General features: G+C 42.3%; 1 protein-coding gene across 3 annotated transcripts in view; it reads left to right on the forward strand.

Moving 5' to 3' along the window:
* The window catches only part of LOC122811523 (transient receptor potential cation channel subfamily M member 4-like), a 1,266,622-nt gene that overhangs the window by 776,032 nt on the left and 479,796 nt on the right, over nt 1-10,794 (forward strand). The window lies entirely within an intron of this gene.

Raw genomic sequence — 10,794 nt, forward strand, 5'->3', positions numbered from 1 at the left:
TGAGCCAAACAGACTTCAGGATTATTGTTCAGTTAAACTATGTCAGTTCTAGCTGAACTCGTTTGATATTTTTGATTGTCATTGTATGTACCCCGTTACCACCATCACTGTGTACTTTATGCATGGCGCCTGCTTCTCCATTGTTTTCCTTTGCTTTCACTTACAATTCTATTTTTTTTTGTCTTTTGCTATGACTTCTATAGAACAAATTTACATGTTACTCCATTCTGCTTTGACCGCTCTGTGTTTCATTCCACTTGATGGACTTAGGATAATCTACAGAAATACAGTGGACCAATATTTGATTGTTAACATGGGACCAGACACCCATAATTAGCCAGCTGTAAGTCCAGTACTGAACTACTTTTTCAGATTCTTTAGATTTAAGTCATTATTTTTATGCTTAATAAGGCTGTCAGAACATCATAATTTGAGAAATTCTCACTTCATAAATGTGTTGGTGTATATCCTTGTATGCTACTGTTAGCTGCTTGTCCAGTCCATGTGGCCTGTATGCTGACTTTCCTCATGCAGTCCTCTGAGCAGAATGTCCTCATTTAATCCACACTGTCCTGCAAAAGGAGTTCCTTTGCATCCATGAAAAAAGTCCCACAGTCATACAAGAAAATCATTACCTGGTTATTAACAAAACCATAAAACAGAAACAATAACAGCAGTGGTTAGTTGTAGCAACAAAGAGTGCCAGCAGTATAGCAGACTCCTCTAACTTGGCTCTCTTCCCCACAAATGGTGCAACACAGAAGGATATTTATGTTACAGTGGTTTAAGAGAAACTTTACAGAATCATTTGAGAAACAGGGGAGTTATTCACAAAGATGTAGGTCAAGGTGGTAACACCTGAGCACTACAAGTAACCAATTCCTAAAGAACATTGTGGAGGTACAAGACAACCTCCAGCCTCCATGTTTGGGCTACACTCTCGTGCTACTTTAAGATTCCCCCTTCAGGGCTGCATAGTTTTGGGGACAAAACTACTTATTGCTGTAAACTCCCAAATTCACTCGGTACATGGACAAGCAGCTACAGAGTGGATATATTCAAGTAGAATGATTGTGGGTGGTGCACAATCCCTACATGTGGTACAGGAGGACTGGCAAGGTGCATTACTACTTCTTCTTCTTTCGGCTTTTCCCAGTCAGGGGTCGCCACAGTGGATTACCTGTCTGCTCATGATTGGCAGTGGAGTTTTATGGTGTCGAGTTGCCAGCCTGGTGCCCAACCTTCCACAGAAGGCATGCACTCATGCCTAGGGCCAACTTAGTGTCCAATCCACCTACAGCATGTCTTTGGGATGTGGGAGGAAACTGGAGCACCTGGAGGAAACCCACACTACCACAGGGATGACATGCAGACTCCACACAGAAGGCACCCCAACTGAGGATTGAACCGGAGAGCCTCTTGCTGTGAGGCGGCAATGTTAACCGCTGCACCACTGCGGCCGCCTAGCAAGGTGCATTACTGTACTTTGTCTTTTATATTTAGATTATTGTTTCACATTATTTTGCGCTTTCTTTTTTCAGCAGTTTGTTCAGTGGCATGCAATTCAGGATTACAAAACAGCTTTAACAAGTTTATAGCAGACCTTGATTACTTTGGGCATGCTGTTGTTGTTTTTTGAAGGGATGAATACATTCCTCCATGCTCTGTGAATTTGTAGTGATGGCACATAAGGCATTAGGATGCATATGATTTGTAATGCTATGTGGAATGTTACATTAGCAGAAAAGGAAAGAAAAAAGCATGTGTGTAAAAGTAACTTGGTGAGAGTTCAAATTTTGCAAATGTGAAACTAAATCTACTTCAACTATCCTTGCATAAGCTTCTTAAAATTCTGGGTATGTTGTTCCCAAGCAGAACAAGTGGCATTACAGATGACCAGTTATAAATGCTGTCTGTGAAACACTGTTTGTGTATCAGGATCTGGCTCAGGAATGATTGATCATCATAACTGTCTTTTGCACACAGCTAGTATTGGAAGGTGACTTAGCTGTTGCGTGATAGTAATGTAACAGTGATGCTCATTGTTATCACTGTTGCAGTAGCCTGTAGCTACTTGGGTTATGTCTTGTTGAGGATATAATGCCAGCCAATCTTCAAAACTCTGGATCCCCCTCTACATGTGTACCCTGGCTGCTGTGCCTCAGGATCCAAAATTAAAAAATAGCAGCCTGTGTTCCAATTTCTTCAGTACTTTCTTGCACCTCTGGGCTTTACAGGATCGTTGGATGGCTGTGATCTTCCATTTCTAGCTGATAAGTCCCCTTTATGGAACCCTACCTCACACAAATAATATTTTTTCTATTTTTTGACAATTAATTGGGACCAGGTCTGTTGACATTTTAGTGAACATGTCTTATCAGATGAGTTATTTTTAGTTGCTGGGACTTGTTAACTATGTCTGGGACACTTATGAGAAAAAAATGTGCTGTTTTTGTATTTTTTATGTATGATAAAAGACTGGAAAATAGGAAATGTACCCCTCCCCCATACTACTAATGGATAGAGACATGGTTTATCCCAATGTATTGCTTCCATCCAAATATCTGGCTTGATCTAGTAATTACCACTAGAATAATCTATAAATATAGAGCTTGGAAAGAGTTAGGTGAATCTAAACTCCAGTGGGATATATTAATTTTAAACATCAGTTATGGCAATTGGCAAGGCTTAAAATGGCCCACAAGGGAAGTTAACCAAGTACTAAAATATGAACTTATGAAACAGAGATCCAATTTATTGCAAGTGCTAAAATATGAACTTATGAAACAGAGATCCAATTTATTGTTGGGCTCCACTGTTTTCAAACTTTTAGATTCCTTCCCTTTCCTAGCTGACTGGCTTGCTGGCTAATACCCCAGGATCCTCATACTATCAGCTTAGATCATTTCCCCCTTCAGGACCCTCACTTCAGTTACAGTTATCCCACACAAATCTAGGTATTGCAGCTGATAGCTTCTCTTTCACTGACCCAACAGTTTGGAATATATTTCTTCCACCCTAAAAAAAAAAAAAATTCAGTCATACACAGAATTCAGGAAGACATTTTAAGAATAACTTCTAAAAGATTCAAAATACACCTGCTGCCATACCTCAAACATAATCAAACCCCTGCTTACCTAAACCTACCAACAAGCTGTCATATCTTTAAATTGCGTAATACAAGCATGCCGCACAACTTTATTATAGTATCTTTTCCTTCAGCTCCACCCTTACATCCCCATTGCCCCTGTTCTCTCCTTTTTATTTCTCCAAAATATTGTATCCACTTCAGTATACTGCACTGTCCTATGTTTTCATCATGCAAGTATTGAAACACATCCCCAGGCTATGAGGTTTAGGTAAGTTTAATTCTTCAGCTCCGTGATTTACTAAATGACTATACTGTTTTGTGAAACTTGACAAAACATTTTTAACATCTCCTGCTTAAAGCTCAGATTTTAAGTATTTGTGTTCATTGTGGGTATTGTATTATCCCTATGTATACCAACTCTTCAAATGTGATGTACCAATGAGTCTGTCCTGAAAATGGCGCACTGGATTAGTGCTCTATTCTAGAAAACAAACTTAAATATCTTGGATTAAGGAGTCACACAGTTGCCTAAATTCACAATCGTGTACCTTCTCCGTATTCTCTAGGCTCCTTGATTTTTAGTGAAAAAACATTGATTTCTAGTGAAAAAATTCTCTCTTAAAAGGTCAAACACTTCTTCAGTTCACACTCTGCCTGGAATTTAATTTTTAATTCTACCAAACTGTTCCTCTCCCACAAAATTAATAATTGCTATCACTACAGTTGTACAGTTCAAGGGAAAAATCCCGCTAAGTGACTGAACAGAAAATCACAAAAGCTCTCCAGTGCAAATCAAACAAAGACTAATTCAATTAAAAATTCATCCCACGTTATTCAGTGAAAGTTGATTTAATGAAAGAAATGCTTCCATTTTTCCACAGACTTCTCAGATAGCTTCACTTGGAGACTGTTATTAGAGTTCTCATTACTGAACTCCAACAGCTTCTGTACTTTCATCAGTTTGAAAAGGTGGTGTGGTTTTGTGGATGCATTGATCTTACTTTAAGTTTGTCCTTTTACATTCTGAATCTGGTGCTCTTACATGGCTGACCACAGTATCTTACAAATGAACAGATTCAGCAAATTGCAGAAAATATATTCTTACTTTTATGTCCTTTATCCATTTTCTGTAAATGTTACAAATGATGTTCTTTGTGTTTCACTGTTGCAGTCATCACCTGTGGATTATCCCCTGCTGCAGTAGCCCTCATCCACCCTGAATACTAGAGTCAATGTTTTTCTGCATCGGCTGTGGTCGCTTGCTATCCGACATCAGGTCATCAGTGCTCTAAAGGAAGGCAGTCCACCGCCATTACATCAGTCTTTCTTGCTGTGATGCCCATAGAAGAAGCTGGTCGGTCGCTACCAGAGTTTGAATTTCAGCTGAAAACATCTAAAGCAAAGTACCCCATTGGGGATCCTTTTTTCTTGCACTTACCAATGTCAGAAAAAGTTAACAATTGTCTTGCCTGTGGAAAGCAAATACCACATAGAGATTTCCATTCATACTGTATCAATTGTTTAGCCCCAGACCACAATGTCCCCCGTTGCTGGTTCTGTGCTCTTTTTAACACTAGAACCATTCATCATAGAGCTCTTATTGTAGCCAAAATGGCTTCTGTCAGCAAACAATCCATAGACGTTCTGAAAAAATGTAAGGATAAAGATAGACCACTCAAGGCTAAGCCTTCTGACGACTCTACCATGAAGCAGGTCATCAGTTCTCCAGAATTCAGTGAGGCACCTTTGCAGCCCCTTATGCCCATTTTGATATCTTTACAGGCCTCTACTGAGTCCAGTATGCTGCAGATATCATCTTCGTCTTCCAAGTCTTTGGTTGTCTCTGCCTCGGTTGGGTCCAGAGCTGTGACACAGGCATTGACTTTTGAGGAGGTCTTTCGCACTACCGAATCTAGACAAAAACTGATGTCTTCTACCCCTACTACCATTTCTCTCAGACCGATGGATACTCTTAGGCCTAAAGGCAAGGCCACTCCTAGGAAAGCTACCTCTAGCCACCATTTTACTCCTGCTCCACCACCCCAAGCTCAAATGCTTAAAATGGTGGAGGATCATATCACCCTTATCAGGGGTGGTCAGGCCACAACATCTAAAAGAAAGAGACCTTTCTCCAGAAATACTGACAGAACAAGATTCGGAGGAGTCTGATTATTCAGTTTTTGGAGAGGAACAACTACTTCTGACTGCTTATGAGGATTCAGATGCAGAGGAATACATATATTCTGCCACCCCTCCAGAAGTTTCTTCCTTTGGGGAAGCCCTTCACACCCTCAGGGACCATTTCCACTGGGAATCCTAGGACTCCCCTCAGTCTAAGAAAAGACTAAGAGTTTCTAGAGCTGCCCCAGCACAGACCCATGGCCATCCCTCCTATCTTAGAGGTGGTTGATGTCTTTCATGAATCCAGTTTAACTCTTGACGTCCTCCCACCTGCTCCCAGAAAACTTGACAGGTATTACAGAGTACCGGATTCTCAAAAACACCTCTATAGAAATCCTGCTACAGACCTGGAAATCATTATGCAAGAACCTAAAGGAGCTAAGGCTAGTTCTAAAAAGAATCATATTCCTCCTGACAAGGATACCAGTGCTCTGGACAGATGTGGTAAAAAAGTATACACCTCTGCAACCTTAGCTGTCCGAGCACTCAACTGTCAGTTCCACATGTTAAAATTTCAACACCACACTTTGGAACTATTAAAACAAAAGATTTCTACCTTTCCTGACTGTGCCAATTCAAAAGGTTTAGCAGATCTACTGCACTCGACTTGTCAAGTGGCTAAACACTCTTTACAATGTGGATATGATGCCTTAGAAGCCGCAAGCAGGGCAGCAGTGTCAGGATCTATCATTAGGAGGCATTCATGTTTGAAGAAACAGCCTCTGCCTGATCATGTCAAATCTAAATTACTTGATGCACCTTTGGATAAGGACCGATTGTTTGGAGTAAAAGCAGACAAGGTGCTTAAAAAGATGGAAGACAAAGCAAAATCTATACAGACTGTAAAGAATTTCCTTCAGGTACAAACTCCTAGGTTCAGCAGAAATTTTCTTCTAAACACTGGTCCTTTCCTGCACTTAGCAGACAGGAGCAAGGTAAGCCCTGCAGGGACAGACCACCCAGACTCCTATCCCAGGGTCAGCAGAAAACCAAGCGGTGGACCACTTCCACTCCAAAGGCAGGGAGTTCTAAGCCCCCCGGGGTAAAAATCCCTCGAGGGCTCCCTCTCTCCCTTCTGCACTCCTTTCACTCATCAAGAATCATTAGGTCTTAAATATCTTTTTTTCAGGAATACGAATTTCCTTTGACTAACTTCCAATCATAAGAGGGGTACCCTTACCTCAATATCACTGAGCAGAGTCACTGGAACTTGTCCAAGCTCACTTATCCCTAGGGGCAGTGGAACCGGTCCCCTCAGATCCATCAAGCAAAGCCTCTTATTCCACACTAGTCCTTGCTCCTAGGACAGAGGGTGCTTAGCGCCCCTCCCTGGATCTACCCATGCAGAATACCTTCCTGGCAGTCACCATATTCAAAATGCTAACTTGGCAGCAATTGCTGCCTAGGCTGACCAGAAATGCATGGTTAGTTACCCTACCTCTGCAAGAGACTTTAGCCATAGCCATTAGTGGACAGAAAAACATACAAATTTACCTTTACCCTGGACAACTGCCTCATTCAGGCAGATGGCAAAGAATAGCTCTTCCAGGGCCCCCTGTTTGTTAAAGCCCTCCTAACCCCCTCAGGGTACACCTACTAGAAGAAATTAGGACAAAACACCCTCCAGGAAGATAATTTTCTCGGGAACACTACTGCATACAGCAGCACAAATGGGCTTCCTACTCCCAAAAGGCAGAGTTTCCTGCAACTCTTTCTTACCAGCTGGCCCCTAGATGTCGCCGCATGATGAGGAAGTCCCTGTAAACCTTGAGGTACATGGCATCTTGCATTCTTCTAATTTTTCTGACCAGGCCTCACATGAGAAAACTTCAGTGGTACCCAAAAGAACCTGTGGAGTCTGGACTCTCCATCTGCAGGGACCCCTCAACCACCGATCCCCTGTATAGAGGCAGAGTTTCTCTGATGGGCAGGGGCCCTTGCCAAGAACTAGGATTTTTCCTTCAACCTCTGCCCAACCGGGCAGACCACTACCTCAAATGCCTCAGACTTAGCTTGGGGCGCTCACCTAGAAGGCAGGTGCACTTAAGGTCTTTGGGATGCCCCCACCACCTTCCCTTACACTTCTACCAGAAGAAAATGATTGCAGTACAAAAGGGTCTGATATCCTTCAAACCCCATCTCAAGCCAGGGGTTCTCCTAATCAAACAGACACCACAGTAAGGTGGTGCACCTACTAATAGGGAGGGACCCTATCTTACTCTCTGTGCTGGCTAGCCATGAACCTCGGCTTGGCAGCTTCTTCCATGGAACTACACCTGATAGCCATTTCCCACCTGGGATCAACCACACCCTGCCAGACCACTTAAGCAGAAACTTCCCGGACACCCTCGAGTGGCAGCTATACAGACAAATCCTTTCACAAATCACCCAGGAGTGGGGGTCTCAAGAGCTGGATCTTTTTGCTTCAATCCCATCCAGCAGTAGAAATGTTTTTGTACCGGGGGGTATCACCACCTAGCGTGGAAGGTGGATACCTTCACCACCCCTTGGTACACTCTATTTCTGTAGTCATTCCCTCTTATCCCCAAGGTACTGGTCAGACTAAGGGAAGGGAGACAAAAGGCCATCCTCATTGCTCAAGATTGGCCCAGACAATGTTAGTACCCCTTACTGAGCAGCCTGACCTTACAGCCTCCCAGCCAGTTTCTCCCGATATAAGACCTCAACTCGGGGGGGGGGGGGGATGCTGCACCCAGACTCGCAGACTCTTGAACTATCAGCATGGCAAATACTCGAAAGGCAGACTATGGGACCCTGTTAAGCTAACAGATCATACACATTATCACAGAGGCCAGATGGCCCAGTACCAGAAAATCTTACACAGGAAAATGGAAAAGATTCTACTCCTAGAGCCAGTCCAGAGGGGAAAATACCTCACCACCTTCCAACCCTCTTATCCTGGACCACCTAGCAGAGCTACTTAATACTCGCCTATCCTTCTCCTCTATTTAAATCCATGCCTCAACCATTCCAGCTCATTTTGATACAGAACAGCCCCTGTTATCCCACCTCTTGATTAAACAATGCCTCAGAGGGCCTTCTAATATCAGACCTCCCAGAACGCCTCCCACTCCACCCTGGGACCTGAATTATGTTTTGTGGAAAAAAACAACTCTACCACCCTTCAAACCTGCTGCTTCAGCAGAACTTAGAAACCTCTCCTGAAAGACTGCTTTTCTCCAAGCTATATCCCCAGCCAAAAGGGTTTCACATCTTCAGGCACTGATGGCCATGGAGCCCTTCATCTTCTACCATGCAGACAGGATCTCCCTCAGGACTAATCCCTCCTTTATACCCAGGGTGGTATCTAATGTAACTATCTTCTGGCCCATACCTCTACCCCGCTTCTTTCGTAACCCACAAAACAAGGGGGGAAATAATTCTGCACTCACTAGACATGCACAGACAGCTCAGCTACTATCTGGACCCTACTAGAGCCTTTAGGAAATCAGACCACCTCCTTGTCAACTTTGCCCCAGGGGCAGAAGGGAAGCCCATTTCTAAGCTATCCTTTTACCAATGGATCTCACACTGTATCCATTTCTGATGTACTTTGCATGGGGAAAATCCCGCTAGGGAAGCCTACACTTCCTCGGCATTCCTCAGAGGTGTTCCCACCAGGGACATCATGGAAACTGCCACCTGGACTTCCATCCATACCATTACCAAGCTTCACCATCTACCTCTACAGGGCAGGGTATTCCTCTGCAGGGCATGCTAACCCATTCCTAGGTCTTTAACCAATCCTACCACCCCTCTCCTCAACTTTGGGAATCCTCCCACAGTTGATGACTACAACAGTGAAACACGAAGAACATAGTACAGTTGTGTACACTTACCATAAATGTAGATGTTCGTTTGTTCACTGTTGCAGTCCTGGTTTCCCTCCCTCCTTCCCCCTTATATCCTCTTTCCTTAGGGCAACATAAGCTTCTTGTGGTGGCTTTTAGCCACTAGGACCACTTTACCACATTTCCTGGGGCTTCTGATGGGTTAGGGCAAGAAAAACTGATGTAATGGAGTCAGCTGCCTTCCTTTATAGCACTTGATGACCTGACGTCAGACAGCAAGCGACCGCAGCCGATGGAGAAAAACATTGACTCTGGTATTCAGGCCGGGCAAGGGCTACCCCAGCAAGGATAACCCACAAGGTGATGACTGCAACAGTGAATACACTCGAACATCGACATTTATGGTAAGTGTACACAACTGTACTTTCTGCATGGTTTGTTATAATACTGCTTCTGTCTTTGCTGATTTTATGTAAGCAGTTGTACTGTATTACTTATGTGGTCAGGAATTCCTAAAGAAGTGGTGATGGGCAGTTTGGTTCTAAGAACAAAGCTCAGCTGTCCAGAATTGCAGTACATCCCTCATTTTGCCTTATATTTGTGTCATGTGTTCCACATTTTCTGGTACTATTAACTTTATAAACATTGTCCCTGATTTTTGGGCCTTTGTTTCCCCATTATTTTTGGCTTTGTCTGGAATTCATGAACAATGAAGTTGAGAGGCCTGACTCTAAGCCTGCTAGTCAGACCTTTTACCTGCATGATTACTCCTACCTTATGAAATGAAGCATCTCTATGCGCCAGTCTTAATTACCAGTACTATAAAACTTTTGTCAGGTTTCTTTGTACCATACTTTGTCTAACCATCACGTTGCAGATATCACTGATTAGCTTATCTAATACATGGTGCACTTTGTCTGTTTGTTGAGCTAAAAAAAGTTCCCCGCTCTCTGTCTCTGAGTTCAGAACTAAAAAAGGCATGTGTTTTAATGCTTAAAGCTAGAGCTAACCACTTCTTACAGAAAGTACTTCAGCCCTTTTGCCATGACTGAAAATATAGTAGCAACATTCATTTCAGAAAGCCAGTACTGCAATATCACCCCATAAACAACTGTCAATATCTCCCCCTAGCAACTTGTATCCAGGGCACTTGCGCCCTTCCTTCGCTTAGCCATGATTGCGCTCTAACTGCTTGCACTCATTGAATTCCCATTCTTCAGCAACATTTCATAACTGTTGGCTACTAACCTATTGACAACTATCTGAAATATGTTTCCTGAATTCCATATCTAACAAAAGTATTTTCAACAGTGCTGCCATATGTATTGTATTTTAGTTTAACTACTTATGGATCCTTGGTATAACAATCAAACAAATCAAATATTGCTCATCTTTGAACAAAAATTAATCTTTACAAACTTTCTACCAAGGCATCTGTGGTAGATCATATGAAAGTACATCTATATGCTACAGATTGTAGAACTTTCTTCATATGTAATAATTAATTACCTTTGCAGAAATCTCTCTCTGCTCTGAGATTTTAGCCAATAAAGATTGAAGCCCCGGTGCACACTCTTACTTGTATGCTAATATATATATATATATATATATATATATATATATATATATGTATGTATATATGTATATATATATATATATATATATATATATATATGTATATATATATATATATATATGCATGTATATATA

This window comes from Protopterus annectens, chromosome 9.part0, assembly GCF_019279795.1.
Source record: "Protopterus annectens isolate FY-2018-M chromosome 9.part0, PAN1.0, whole genome shotgun sequence".
In the NCBI taxonomy this organism is placed as follows: Eukaryota; Metazoa; Chordata; order Ceratodontiformes; family Protopteridae; genus Protopterus; species Protopterus annectens.